We start from the raw sequence: 16,263 nt of genomic DNA, 5'->3' as shown, positions 1-16,263 counted from the left end.
ATTGGTAAAGATCTTTTCCCAATTTGTTGGTTGTCGTTTTGTCCTATTGACAGTGTCCTTTGACTTACAGAAACTTTGCAATTTTATGAAGTCCCATTTGTCAATTCTTGATCTTAAAGCATATGCCATTTTTGTTCTGTTCAGGAACTTTTCCCCTGTGCCCAAGTACTCGAGGCTCTTCCCCACCTTTTCTTCTATTAGTTTCAGTGTATCTGGTTTTATGTGGAAGTCCTTTATCCACTTAGACTTGAGCTTTGTAAAAGGGGATAAGAATGGATCAATTTTCATTCTTCTACATGTTGTCCTCCAGTTGAACCAGCACCATTTGTTGAAAATGCTGTCCTTTTTCCACTGGACAGTTTTAGCTCCTTTGTCAAAGATCAAGTGACCATAGGAGTGTGCGTTCATTTCTGGGTCTTCAATTCTATTCCATTGATCTTACTGCCTGTCTCTGTACCAATATCAGGTAGTTTTTATCACTATTGCTTTGTAGTACAGCTTGAGGTCAGGGATGGTGATTCCTCCCGAAGTTCTTTTATTGTTGAGAATAGTTTTTGCTATCCTGTGTTTTTTGTTATTCCATATGAATTTGAGAATTTCCTTTTCTAACTCTGTGAAGAATTGAGTTGGGATTTTAATGGGAATTGCATTGAATCTGTAGATTGCTTTTGGCAAGATGACCATTTTTATTATATTAATCCTGCCAATCCATGAGCATGGGAGATCTTTCCATCTTCTGAGATCTTCTTCAGTTTCTTTCTTCAGAGACATGAAGTTCTTGTCATACAGGTCTTTCACTTGCTTGGTTAGATTCACACCAAGGTATTTTACATTATTTGCAACTATTGTGAAAGGTGTAATTTCCCTAATTTATTTTTCAGTCTGTTTATCTTTCATGTAGAGGAAGGCTATTGATTTATTTGAGTTGATTTTATAACCAGCCACTTTGCTGAAGTTGTTTACCAGGTTTAGGAGTTCTCTGGTGGAAGTTTGGGGGTCACTTAAGTATACTATCATATCATCTTCAAAGAGTGATATTTTGACTTCTTCCTTTCCTATTTGTATCCCTTTGACTTCTATTTGTTGTCTAATTGCTCTGGCTAAGACTTCCAGTACTATATTGAATAGGTAGGGGGAGAGTGAGCAGCCTTGTCTAGTCACTGATCTTAGTGGGATTGCTTCAAGTTTCTCTCCATTTAGCTTGATGTTGGCTACTGGTTTGCTGTAAATTGCTTTTACTATGTTTAGGTAGGTGCCTTGAATTCCTGATCTTTCCAAGACTTTTATCATGAAGGGATGTTGAATTTTCCCAAATGCTTTCTCAGCATCTAGTGAGATGATCATGTGGTTTTTTTCTTTAAGTTTGTTTATATAGTGGATTACATTGATGGATTTCCGAATATTGAACCATCCCTGCATTCCTGGGATAAAACATACTTGATCATGTTGGATGATTGTTTTGATGTGTTCTTGGATTCGGTTTGCTAGAATTTTATTGAGTATTTTTGCATCGATGTTCATAAGGGAGATTGGTCTGAAGTTCTCTTTCTTTGTCGGGTCCTTGTGGGGTTTGGGTATGAGTGTAATTGTAGCTTCATAGAACGAGTTGGGTAGTGTTCCTTCTGTCTCTATTTTGTCGAATAGTTTGAAGAGAATTGGTATTAGGTCTTCCTTGAAGGTCTGATAGAATTCAGCACTTAAACCATCTGGTCCTGGGCTTTTTTTTAGTGGGGAGACTTTTAATGACTGATGCTATTTCCTGAGGGGTTATGGGACTATTTCGATGGTTTAGCTGCTCCTGGTTTAATTTCGGTACCTGGTATCTGTCTAGGAAATTGTCCATTTCATCCAGGTTTTCCAGTTTTGTTGAATATAGGCCTTTGTAGTAGGATCTGATGATTTTTTGAATTTCTTCAGTTTCTGTTGTTATGTCTCCCTTTTCAATTCTGATTTTATTAATTTGGATACTGTCTCTGTGCCCTCTGGTTAATCTGGCTAACGGTTTATCTATCTTGTTGATTTTCTCAAAGAACCAGCTCCTGGTTTTATTGATATTTTGTATTGTTCTTTCTGTTTCTATTTGGTTGATTTCAGCCCTGAGTTTGATTATTTCCTGCCTTCTACTCCTTCTGGGTGTATTTGCTTCTTTTTGTTCTAGAGCTTTTAGTTGTCCAGTCAAGTTGTTAGTGTGTGCTCTTTCCAGTTTCTTTATGTAGGCACTTAGAGCTATGAGTTTTCCTCTTATCACTGCCTTCATGGAGTCGCACAAGTTTTGGTATGATGTGTCCTCATTTTCATTGAATTCTAAAAAGTCTTTGATTTCTTTCTTTATTTCTTCCTTGACCAAGTCATCATTGAGTAGAGAGTTGTTCAGTTTCCATGTGCATGTGGGTTTTCCATTGGTTTTGTCATTATTAAAGACCAGTCTTTGTCCGTGGTGATTTGATAAGATGCAAGGGATTATTTCAATCTTTTTGTATCTGTAGAGGGTTGTTCTGTGACCAATTATATGGTCTATTTTGGAGAAGGTACCATGAGGTGCTGAGAAAAAGTATATTATTTTGCTTTAGGATGAAATGTTCTATAGATGTCTGTTAAGTCCATTTGGTTCATAACTTCTGTTAATGTCAAAGTGTCTCGGTTTAGTTTCTGTTTCCACGATCTGTCCATTGCTGAGAGTGGGGTGTTGAAAGCCCCCACTATTATTGTGTGAGGTGTAATGTTTGTTTTGAGCTTTAGTAAAGTTTCTTTTATGTATGTAGGTGCCCTTGCATTTGGAGCATAGATGTTCAGAATTGAGAGTTCAACTTGATAGATTTTTCATTTGATGAGTATGAAGTGTCCTTCCTTATCTTTTTTGATAAATTTTGGATGAAAGTCAATTTTATTTGATATTAGAATGGCTACTCCAGCTTGTTTCTTGGGACCATTGGCTTGGAAAATTGTTTTCCACCCTTTTTTTCTGAGGTAGTGTCTGTCTTTGCCACTGAGGTGCATTTCTTGTATGCAGTAAAATTCTGGGTCTTGTTTGTGTATCCAGTCTGATAGTCTCTGTCTTTATTGGTGAATTGAGACCATTGATGTTAAGAGATATTAAAGAAAAATGATTGTGGCTTCCTGATATTTTTGTTATTAGAGGCAAAGTTATGTTTGTATAGTTATCTTCTTTTGGGATTGTTGGAAGATTACTTCCTTGCTTTTTCTAGGTTGTAGTTTCCCTCCTTGTGTTGGCGTTTTCCATCAATTATCCTTTGAAGTGCTGGGTTTGGGGAAAGATATTGTGCAAATTTGCTTTTGTCATGGAATATCTTGGTTTCACCATCTATAGTGATTGAGAGTTTTGCTGGGTATTGTAATCTGGGCTGGCAATTGTGTTCTCTTAGGGTCTGTATGATGTCAGTCCAGGCTCTTCTGGCTTTTATAGTTTCTGGTGAGAAGTCAGGTGTAATTCTTATTGGTTTGCCTTTATATGTTACTTGACCTTTTTCCCTTACTGCTTTTAGTATTTTTTCTTTGTTTTGTGCATCTGATGTTTTGATTATTATGTGACGGGAAGTATTTCTTTTCTAGTCTAGTCTATTTGGTGTTCTGTAGGCTTCTTGTATGTTTATGGGCATCTTGTTCTTTAGGTTTGGGAAGTTCTCCTCAATAATTTTGTTGAAGATATTTACTGGCCCTTTAAGTTGGGAATCTTCATTCTCATCTATACCTATTATCCTTAGGTTTGGTCTTCTCATTGTGTCCTGGATTTCCTGGATGTTTTGTGTTAGGATTTTTTTGCATTTTGCATTTTCTTTGACAACTGTGTCAATATTTTCCACCGTATCTTCTGCAGTTGAGATTCTCTCTTCTATCTCTTGTATTTGGTTGGTGAATCTGGGGTCTATGACTCCTGATCTCTTTCTTAGGTTTTCTATCTCCATGGTTGTCTCCCTTTGAACTTTCTTTATTGTTTCTATTTCCAGTTTCAGATCCTGAATGTTTTTGTTTAATTCCTTCTTTGTGTTTTCTTGCATTTCTTTAAGGGATTTCTGTGATTCCTCTTTAAGGGCTTCTGTCTGTTTACTTGTACTCTCCTGCATTTCTTTAAGGGAGTTACTTAATTCCTTCTTATAATCCTCTATCATCATCATGAGAAGTGATTTTAATTCTGAATCCTGCTTTTCAGGTGTGATGGGGTGTTCAGGGCTTGCTATATTGGGAGAACTGGGTACTGATGATGCCAAGAAACTTTGGTTTCTGTTGCTTATGTTCTTGCGCTTGCCTTTCGCCATCTGTTTAACTCTAGTGGTATCTGCCCTCACTGTGTAAGACTGGAGTCTGTATTTCCAGTTATCTTGCTTATTGCAGAGCTCCTCGGAGTCCAGAGGTCTCTGTGGTCTTATGCTCCTAATCTCCTGGGTGGAAGAACTCCTGGGACTCAGGCCACCTCTTGGATCTGGAAATCCTTCTGCTCTGAGTGCAGTGGCTCCTCAGCTGCTCTGATTGCAGTGGCTCCTCGATGACTCAGGATTCAGTTTCTCCACAGGACAGGAGGAGACCGACTCTGTGTCTGCTCCAGCCCAAAGGACCAGGCAGGGGCGGAAGGGAAGTGGAATTCCGGAGGGGCAAGGTTTGGGTAGCTGCTGTGTCCTGAATGTCCCTGGCTCCCAGATGTTTCTCTGGGGTTTAGGGAGTGAGATGGAGTTCTTACCAGCTGCTCTGAGTGGAGTGGCTCCTCGATGACTCAGGATTCAGTTTCTCCACAGGCTAGGAGCAGACCAACTCTGTGTCTGCTCCAGCCCAAAGGACCTGGCAGGGGCGGAAGGCTTTTCTGTGTATTTCATAACTGAACAGCATTCAGTACATTTTCTTTATCCATTCTGCTGTTGAGGGACTTCTAGGTTGTTTCCAGTTTTTATCAATTAAGAATAAACCTGATACGAACATAGTTTGAAAATTGTCTTATGTGGAATGGTTCAACATATTTAGGTTATATTCCTATGAGTGGTATAGCCAGGTCTTCAGATAGAAATATTCACAATTTTCTGAGAAAATGTCAGATAGATCTTCAAAGTGTTTACAAGTTTGTACTCCCACCAGCAATAGAGGGGTGTTACCCTTGCTCCACACCCTTGCCACTTGAGGTTTTTGTCTTAGACATTCAGACTGATGTAAGATGGAATATCTGAGCTGTTTTGATTTTCATTTACCTTATTGCTAAAGACGTTGAAGAGCTTTTTTTTCCTGTTTTAAATTTTTTTAAATTTATTTATTTATTTATTTATTTATTTATTTATAGCCCAGACTTTATCTCCCTACTGGTCTACTCTCTGACTGTTCCACATTCTATACCTCCTGCCCCATTTCCAGGAGGATGTCCCACACCTACCCCAACCCCCACACACATCTCCAAACCCTGGGGCTTCTACTCTCTCAAAGGTTTTGTACATCTTCTCTCATGAAGGCCAGACAAGAATTTCTCTGCTGTAAATGTTTCGGGGGCCTCATATCAGCTGGTTATGCTGCCTGATTGGTGGCTTAGTGTCTGAGAGATCTCTGGGGTTCAGTTTAGTTGATACTGCTCGTCTTCCTATAGGGTCACTCTCCTCCTCAACTTCTTCAATCTTTCCCCTAATTCAACCACAGGGGTTACCAGATTCATTCCATTGGTTGTTGAGTATAAATACCTTCATCTGACTCTTTCAGCCTTTTTTATTGAGCCTTTTGGAGGGCAGTCACGATAGGCCCCTGTTTGTAAACAAACTGTAGCATCAGTAATATTGTAAGGCCTTCAGGCCTCCCCTTGAGCTGGATCCCGATTTCAGCCTGTCACTAGACCTCTTTTTCCACAGACTCTTCTCTATTTTTACCCATGCTGCTCTTTCAGACAGGGACAATTCTATGTCAGAAGTTTTGACTGTGTGATGGCAACTCCATCACTCCATTTGATGCTCTGTATTTCTACTGGAGGTGGACTCTATACGTTCCATCTCCCTACTGTTGGACATTCCATCTAAGGTCCCTCCCTTTGAGTCCTGAGAGTCTCTCATCTCTCTGGTACATTCAGTGGGTCTCTGCTATATTCTAGAGGGTTCTCGCACCTCCTACCTCCAGAAATTACCTGTTTCCATTATTTCTGCTGGCCCTCAGTGCTTCAGCCTTGTTTCTCCCACTCAGTACCTGACGGGTGTTCCCCTCTTCCCCTCTCTGTTACCTTTCCCACCTAGGTGCCTCCCTGCCTCCCCACTCCTGTGATTGCTTTTTCTCCCTTCCAAGTGGGATTGAGGCATCTTCACTTAGGCATTTACACTTGTTTATCTTCTTGAGTTCTGTGGTTGTATCCTGGGTATTCTGTAAAGTTTTGGCTAATATTGGCTTGTTAGTGAGTACGTACCATGCATATCCTTTTGCATCTGAGTTACATCACTCGGGATTATATTTTCTAGTTTCATCCATTTGTCTGCATAAGTCAGGATGCCTTCATTCTTAATAGCTGACTAGTATTCCATTGTATAAATGAACCACATTTTCTGTATCCATTCTTCCCTTGTGGGACATTTGGGTTGTTTCTAGCTTCTGTCTATCACAAATAAGGCTGCTAAAATCATAGTGGAACATGTGCCACAGTGCATGGCATGTTCGGGTGTCTTTCATTTAAATGCCCAAGAGTAGTATAGTTGGGTCTTTGGGTAGATCTCTTTCCAGTTTTCTGAGGCACCTCCAGTTTTATTTCCAGAGTGGTTGCACACTCTGTCAGATGTAGGATTTGTGAAAGTCCTTTCCCATTCTGTTTCCAAATCTATTTATTTGTCTTTTTGACACTATCCTTTGCCTTATAGAAGCTTTGAAATTTCATCAGGTCCCACATACCAATTATTGATTCTAGAGCCTGTGCCACTGATCTTTTCTTAAGCAAATTGTTTCTTGTACCAATGCATTCAGAGTCTTTCCAATGTTCTTTTCTATGAGATTTAGTGTATCAGGTTTGATGTTGAGGTCACAGATTTGTTTGGCCTTTAATTTTGTGCATGTTGATGCTTACAGATCTATTTTTATTCTTCTACAGGTAGACATCAAGTTAGATCAGCAGCATTTGTTGAAGATGCTTTCTTTTTCCCATGTATGGTTTTTGGCTTCTTTATCAAAAACCAAGAGTTCATAGGCGTATAAGTTTATTACTATGATTTAGATTAAATTCAATTTATCAATGTGAATCCTTCTATACCAATATCATGCAATTTTTTATCACTATTACTCTACAATACTGCTTGAGGTCAGAAACGATGATTCCTCCTGAAGTTCTTTTATTTTCAGAATATTTTGGGTATTCTGGGTTTATTACTTTTCCATATGAAGCTGAGAATTGAGAATTGCTTTGTCAGGGTATATAAAATATTTTGTTGGAATTTTGATGGGAATTGCATTGAATATATAGACTGTTTTTGGTTAGATGGCCATTTTTACTATGTTAATCCTACTTAACCAAGAGCATTGGACATCTTTCGAACTTTAGAGATCTTAAATTTGTTTTCTCAAGTATTTGAAGTTCTTGTCATGAAGATCCTTCACTTACTTGGTTCGGGTCATGGCTAATGTAAAGGGCACTGTTTCCCTAATTTCTTTTTTGGTCCTTTTATCATTCATATAAAGAAAGGCTACTCATGTCTTTGAGTTAATTTTGTATGTATCCAAATACTATATAGAATAGGTAGGTTGATATTGGGCAGCCTTGTTTTGTCTGTGATTTTATTGGAATTGCTTTCTAGTTTCTCCACATTCTGCTCAATGTTGGCTGTTGACTTATTGTATATTACTATGATTATATTTAGGTATATGCACTTGAGTTTCAGGTATAGATATATTTTCTTCTTTGGTCTGTTTACCTGGAAAATTTCTTTCCGGTCCTTTAATCTGAGGTAATATCTATCATTATTGCTGAAGTGTGTGTCTTGTATGCATCAGAATAACAGATCCTCCTTTCACATCCATTATGTCAGCCTATTTCTTTTTATTGGGGGAATTCAGACCATTGATGTTGAGAGATGTCAACAGTGTTTGTTATTTCCTGTTATTTTGATATTGGTCATGTTAGTGTGTATGTATGTGCATGTCTGTGTGTGCTTCCCTCACTTTTGCTGGTATGAAATTACTTATTTCTTGTGGTTTTTTGAATGTAGTTATCCTTCTTGAGTTAGAATTTTCCTTCTAGTATTTTCTGTATTGCTGGATTTCTGGATAGTTATTATTTAAATTTGTTTTTGTCTTGAAATATCTTATTTTCTCCCTCTGTAGTGATTAAGAATTTTGCTGGGTATAATCGTCAAGGTTGCTGTTTGTGGTTTTTAGAGGTTGTAAGATATCCATTCAGGCTTTTCAAGCTTTTAGAGTCTCTGTTGAGTAGTCGTCTGTAATTCTGTGAGTCCTGTCTTTGTATGTTACATGCCCCTTTCTCTAGTTGCTTTCTGTATTCTACCTTTGTTTTTGTAGATTTTGTGTTTTGATTATTATGTGGCAGGAGGATTTAATTTTCTGGTCTAATAGGTGTTCTATAAGATTGTTTTATGTTTATAGGCATCATTTTCTTTAGGTTGAGAATGTTTTCTTCTATGATTTTGTTGAAAATATTTTCTCAGCTTTGGAGGTGGGACTCTGCTTTCTTTTCTTTTTTTGGTGATAATTACATATTTAATACATCTTGCTTTCAACAGCAATTTTCAAAGTAAACATATCATAGACCTTATAACTTATTAAAGATTTTATAGTGTTTACAAATTTGATTCTAAAAATATACCTTATTTGTTCTAAATGAGTAACATCTGAAAGACAGAATAATAAATATAGTAGCGTGTTCACCACTACTACCATTAGGCTTGTGTACACATATTCCACATGGAGTAATCCTGGGATGTTTACACTCTCCACCTGAGAATGCAAAGCACATTACACTCCAGTGTACAAGATTTCAGTCTGACAGCACTGCTTTAAAAGAAAAGAAATTAAAATGTCTACTTGACACTGTAGGAAAGCATGGGCACATGTGCACACAGACACATGTATACATTTTTGCTCACACACTCAAAACAGAAGCACATGTACACCACAGTAGTCAAAAAAATTTACCCTTGTGTTCCAGACAATAATTTCAAAACTGCAAAGCAAGCAGAGCATCAGCTGATATACTTAACCCGTAAGTAAACAGCAGGTGTTGTTAATGGGATGTGTGACAGGGAATCAGGTTCCAGCATCCTCAGACTGCACTGGTGAAGACCACAAACTCAGGCCCGCCATAGCTGGTCAGTCACACAGTCCAGCCCCACAAGCATGGCCTGCTTTCTAGAACCCAATAGGTTACGACTGTCACTTTGATCTGTCTGTGTTCCTTATTCATCCTTGTACTAAAGCAGTGAGTTTCAGTAGCAAATGATAACTAATACCACTTTGGCTTCTGTGCCAGAGAGGGCCATACAGCATTCCCAAGCATATTTATCTAGTCAAATCCCCTAAATTTAGTCACTTATACTTTTCCAAATGTAGACTCAAAGTAGGGTGATGCTGATAAACATCCCTGTCCAACACACATCCTTCTGGAGAAATCTGGAAAGTATTCTTTGGTTCCCTACAGCAATGGAGGCTTAAAACCATTCTATGGAAGTTCACTGGTACCGTATAATAAGATTCAAATTCTGAAAGGACAGCAACAGAGAAAACACGTATGTGGGTGCTGTGATGAACACAGCTGATTAGAAATAGGAAAATGGACACCAGCCCGTGAGAGGGAACCGACAGCTACACATTTGCTTTCTGTTTTCTTTTTTAGCTTTCCTTTTCTCTTTCACTAAATTTCTAAATTGTTCAAAGCATTCTTATTCTCTGTGTCAGTAACAACACAGTTTGGCACATCAACATTGTGATACAATGTATGGTATGTTCAAAAAACTTAGAAATCTCATGTACTCATAAATATATCTTTCATGTAGTGCACAGATATCTTACATTTATTGAAATCAAATACTGAAAGGTTGGTAACTGATTTACAGAAACAATCACAGACTGCAAAAGCATGTGTGTTGCACATGCACATTCACGTACACGTGCACACACACACAGATACACACACAGACACACACACACACACCAATCAAGAAAAAACTGTGTTCTTGCAATTTTCCAGTCCAAAGTTCCATTGGTGCACCTCTCACACCCATGCTGCTTTCCCATGGCTTTCACAGAACAGCTAAGATGGCTGCCCTCTTCATTCTTGATGAGATTTTTCAGCAATAACTTTACATTTATACATTTCCTGTTGACGACCGATGTTTCCCATCGTTATGCCTCCAGCAAAAAATATACATGGCAACCCAGAACAGACATAGAGAAAATCTGGAGATGTGTATTGATAAACACCATTGTAGACTAACAGTTTGGTGACAACGGTTGCTAAGAAAGCAATCCCAACGCCAAGGCCAAAACCACTTCTAGATCTGTCAAAAGTCCACCACAGTCCTACTGACAGTGCAGCCAGTGTGAGGGAAAACTGGAAGTTGTTGTTGAAGTCTACTTTAGCACTGGCGTGATTTATACCCACGAACACTGCTACGCAGTGTATGACACTGGACCACTCTCTCTTAAATTTATGTGGTTCTCCTAGATGCCTGTCAATGCAGGGGTACAATAGTCCAATCACAGCTGAGGCTGTGCCGCAGCATGGTGGAACCCACCAGGCAGATGAAAAGATGTTCGTGATTACATCTGGTGGAAAAAAAGTGTCACGTTTCTCTGAATCTGAAGCAAATTCAAAAGTAATGCAAGGAAGACTCCAATGAAGAAGAGTACCACCCCTCGGATCACCACATTCACATTCTGGCTGGTGACAGAGGAAATATATGGGCCACACTTTTTAGGCCGAGGTGACTCCGTCTCTCCTTCTGCCATGGTTTCATAAGTTCAGTAGGCCTAAGCGGTAAAATAAAGTGAGGCTTCCCAGTAAAAAAGGTAAACTGTGAATTGAAGGAGACCAATGTTTCAATGACACCACATCTTGTCTGAATGTGGGACCTACCAGAAATCCTGACCTCTGCCGGGAGACCCCAAGTTCACCCCCGCCTCCGCCATCTTCAGGGACCAGCCCCCGGACCTACTCCCCTCCCACAGCTCCACCTCGCTTTCTTTTTTATTATTTTTAGGTTAGATCTTTTCATAGCATCCCAGATTTCCTGGATATTTTGTGTCAGGAATTCTTTTTAAGATTTATTTATTTATTTATTTATTTGGTGTATCAATTTCTTCTCTTGTATCTTCTCCATCTGAGATTCTCTTTTCCATACCCTGTATTCTGTTGGTGATACCTGCATCTTTTGTTCTTGTTCTCTTCCTGAGATTTTCTATCCAAGGATTCCCTCATTTTTTGTTTTCTTTATTACTTCCATTTCTATCTTCAGGTCATGCACACTTTATTGATTTCTCAGCTATTTAATTGAATGTTCCTGTATAGTTTTTTGGGGATTTACTTCTTTCCTCTTTAAAGACCTCCAACTGTTTGATTGTACTTCCCTGAATTTCTTTTAGGGATTTACTCATTTCCTTCTTAAAGGCTTCTATCATCTTTATGAGATTTGTCTTAAAGTCATTTTCTTGTTTCTTGGTTGTTTTAGGATTTCTAGGTCTTGCTAGAGAAGGTATCTGTGCTCTGAAGGTGTCATATTGCTCTGGATTTTGTTGATTGAGTTCCTTTGAGGGCATTTCATCATCTGGATGACGTTTCCTGGATGTTCCAGTTGTTGCAAATATTAGGAGGGTATTAACCTCGATGCTCCTGGTTTGGCAGGCCTCTGATAGATATCTTGGGGTTATTTGGTTCTGGATCTGCCAGTCTTTATGATGCAGAAGCAACAGACCCAATGAAGGTGGTCAGAGGAGTGACAGGAAAGTGGAGTTCCCCCTCAGATAATAGGTTGCTCAGGGCAGCTAGGCTTGCTCTAGAGTACTCAGAAAGTAGGGAACATAGGTGGTGGACAGGAAGCTTACCTTTATGGTTAAGCATGAACTTTGAAGGCCCATTTATTTTCCAAAAGGTGGGCATCTTTTAAATATATATATATATATATATATATATATATATATATATATATATATACATATATATATTTAGAGAGAGAGAGAGAGAGAGAGAGAGAGAGAGAGAGAGAGGTGATATATAGGTATAGATACAGACATAGACATAGATAGATAGATAGATAGATAGATAGATAGATAGATAGATTGATAGATTGATAGATTGATAGATATAGATATCATCAGTCTGTTTTTCCTCTCTCATCTTTATATTGCTTACACATGCACAAACACACACACACACACACACACACACACACACACACATACACACACACACACCAGTGGTACAACTAGGCAGAGCTGACAGATGAGAATATCATGGAGTAGAGGAGTCTTACCCACTACCATATCTTTAAAATCTTACTCTGGAAATTCTCTTTTCTTCCCTCTCCCTATGCTTGCTTTCTAGTCTTCACTTTTCACTTTCTTCCTCTTCTGCCATGATTTAAGCTTTCATGAGTGTAAACAACCTAATGTAGCTCATGCCTTCTATATAAAGAACACTAAGAAATCATAGGCACATGTTACTTGCACGTAAAAAGAGGTATGGATAAGAAGAAATAGGGTAAAAGTAGATCCAGATAGACCCAATGCTTAACTAGGCAGAGATATAAAGTTGATGATTAAGAAAAAAGATGATAAAAAGCAAATCATATGTAGCAGCTTTTCTCTTCATGTGCTTCATGCTACAATGTATCTGGGCCTGAAAGTAGATCATGCCTCTGCCTTAATTATCATGCTTTAAATCACTAATTTAAATCCATTATTCATCCATCCTATTCATGTTTGATGGAATTGGAATCAAATAGCACACTAATCCCTGGATAATAAATGAGGCTGAATTTCTTTAACTGACACCTTCCATTCTGGTATTCCTTGAACATCTGAGATCTCATCCTTTAAAATGTAGCCATATGTGCCTACCTCTATAATTCCTTCATTTAAACTATTAAGGTCTAAATAAAGAAATAAGTGGTAATTCAAGCACAATGGTTAGTGCTTTATGAATTTCTTTTTCTTATCAACATATGCTGTCATTTCTGGGAGTGATTTGATCCAATTGGTGATAGATTTCTTAACTATACCCTTGCTTTCTACTTCTTTCTTAATGAATGTAAAAAATGACCACCTAATGCAAGCAAATATATTCATTAATTTCAGTCTAAATGCAAAGTATAATTCTTAAGCACATAACTGTCTTCACCAAGGAAAGCCTAAAGAACACTATTTCTCAATGTGGTTCAATAGAATTCCTATGAGTCAGTAATATGGGTCATAATAATACTTGTAAATATAATGACAAACACTTCCCATTTTCTTGACACACATATGATACTCAGTTAACTTTCACAAAGCTGTGAGAAGCTGAGAGTCCAAGCAGCTATATGATTTGCCCAAGGCATATAATAAATAGAAGTATGAGTATTTGAAGCTCTGTTTGTCATATTCTAAAATAATACTTGCTTTATGCAATCAACTATATACTATCTTAATGTTCTGTTTCACCTAGTAAATGGTAATAGTAGCTGGAAAAAAGCAGTAATTGAAGCCTCACTTACTACCTAAAGAAAAAAAAATGTTTCCTTCTGAGCCCAATATATTGCCAAAAAGTAGAACCATGAGAATGTCTTATTCAATATATGTTAATAAACCATAATGAAAACTAGTTTTAATTTTAATAGTCTTATAAATAAATTGAAGCACACTGAGTTAGTTTAAAATTTGTTACAATGGTTATTATTGCCCAGTTTTTACAGTAATGAGAGTGAATAGTTAGATTAAAGTTACATAAACCTGTGTGAGATCTTTTTGGTGCTTATTTCTTACTTGCTGAGGCAATCCTTTTTTTTTAAAGCAGGAGCTAAAAGCATACTAGAGTGAAAGAAATCTATAAATATTAAAATGCAAAACTATTATGGCAAGAGTACAAACTTGTCTCAAAGAAATGCTTGCCTTTAAAATCTGAATTTCCTTATTAAAGGTTTATTTTAAGAAAAGTCCAATTCCATTCAGTGCAAATACAATTCTTACAGTAACAGCCTGTCTTTCACAGTTAATTGCTGCTTGTCTCCTTGGATATAATCATTTGCATAATTGTGATTCTTTTCAATAATAAAAAAGGATTATATAATCTTGGAGAAGCAAACATCATAAAATTTAAATTTACATGAAATTAAAGGAATAAATGTTGCATGGTAACAGAACTATTACCATCTACCAAAAAAATAAAGTCTTTAATGCTTTAGCCTACATATTAATAGAAAATAATTTTAGCATACATTGCTCTTCAAATGTCATTCAAAACTTTAGATCTCATTTTGAAATTAACATACTAAAAGGAATATTAGTGGTGCCAGTCATAAGATAATATTCATAATAAACGTGGTTGTGGGTTTATAAGAAGAAATACAAGAACACTATGTTTTGACTGAAGTATAAAAGCAACAACAGAAGCCACAGTCCACTAAAATGTCTTCCTAAATTATTCGTTCCAATCTATTTACCCTCTACATTTCTGGCACTCAAATCCAGAGCCCAACAGCCCTAAACAACCTTAGTCCCCATTCTCTGTAATTGTGGAAAATGCCCCAGATGCCTCTCCAAGCCAGCAAAGATAAGTACTGGGACTGGGTGGCAGCAGCCAATTGAATCCTGAGGAAATTCAAGAGGACAGAGATAGTTGTCTGGTTGTGACTCTGGCAAATCATAACACCAGGACAATAACATAATGTGTTTCTCTTCAGTTTCTAAACCAGAGTCACCATGCATTTCTTTTTTAATTAACTATCCAACTGCCACTTACAGCATCACCTGGGTGGAATTTTGATATGTACTATATATTACTTTCAAGTCATAGAAAACACATCCATTAAAAAACTGGAGTGACTATAAAAGTAATTATGTATTTTGCATATATATATATATATATATATATATATATATATATATATATATATGTAAATGGCTACTTTAATGTTTTCACCAGGAAGAAATCACAAGTACTTAAGGAATCATATATGTTTAACATGGTTAAAGAGAATGCGAAATGTACATATTTAATAATATTGGTATTCTGTTACTATGCATATTGTTTGCATTATATGATCAATTAAAATAAAGATCAGAAAAATAATAATCACTGACTTAGGGTGACTATTACTGTAATAAAATATCATGATCAAAGCAAGATAGGGAGAAAAGGGGTTTATTTTGCTTACACTTCCATATATTTATTCAACATTGAAGGCCCTCAAAGAGGACAGAAAATTGGAAGCATATGTTGATTTAGAGGCCTTGTAGGTGTGCTAATTACTGACTTGCTCTCCCTGGCTTGCTCATCCTGCTTTCTTAAAGAACCCAGGATTATCAGACTAGGATTGGCCCCACTAACATTGTCTTGATTTTTCCCCCATAAATCATTAATTAAGAAAGTACCCTACAGCCAGATATTATGGAGGTATTTTCTCACTCAAAGTTTTCTCTTTTCAGAAAACTCTGGTGTGTGTCAAGTCGACATAAAAGTAGTCAGCGCAAGTATGTTTATATCATTTTACATAGCTACTTTTACCTCAAGTCAGAAGTTTTAAGGTGCTCTGGCAGAGGGGAATGAGTATCATACCTCACTGGTCTATGAGTAACATGGAGGGGTGAAATGTGCTGAAATTGAGAGAACCTACTTTGTTAAAGTTCAGATAAATCTGAATAAAATTCAAAGTAAATAAATGCATGGACAAATTATACATAAACACTCAGGGTTATAAAAATAACTTATGAAAAGAGAAAATAGTGGCTTTATGTGGTTTGGTTAAGAGAATCTCAAAGGTCAGTGTTTTAACTGGTTGTCAAATGGTTATATCACTGGTAGGACACAGGGATAGAACATTTAAGCAGTGCAAGAACATTTGCTGGGGAGAGCCTTGAAGATGACATTGTGATTCCAATCCAATTCTCTCTCAATCTCTCTTTGCTTCCCAGTTGCAGTGAGGCTTGTTCCATGACAGGCTACACTGCCATACTGTACTATGCCTATATAAATCCATTATTGGCAATCGGGCCAAATAGTCATTGAATGAAACCCCTGATTCTACAGCCAACCAAAACCTCTTCTTCAATTAAGAATGAGTATTTTTTCTTTTTTGCAACAGAAAGCCAGCTATTACATTTTAC

General features: G+C 37.3%; 1 pseudogene; it reads right to left on the bottom strand.

Moving 5' to 3' along the window:
* Positions 1 to 10,196: 10,196 nt before the first annotated feature.
* Positions 10,197 to 10,914, bottom strand: LOC114638540 (annotated as a pseudogene).
* Between the last annotated feature and the right edge of the window lie 5,349 nt (positions 10,915 to 16,263).

This window comes from Grammomys surdaster, unplaced genomic scaffold (assembly GCF_004785775.1).
Source record: "Grammomys surdaster isolate TR1022 unplaced genomic scaffold, NIH_TR_1.0 61, whole genome shotgun sequence".
Taxonomy (NCBI): Eukaryota; Metazoa; Chordata; class Mammalia; order Rodentia; family Muridae; genus Grammomys; species Grammomys surdaster.
Note: the sequence above shows the minus strand (reverse complement) of the source record. Positions and strands in the feature narration are given on the sequence as shown.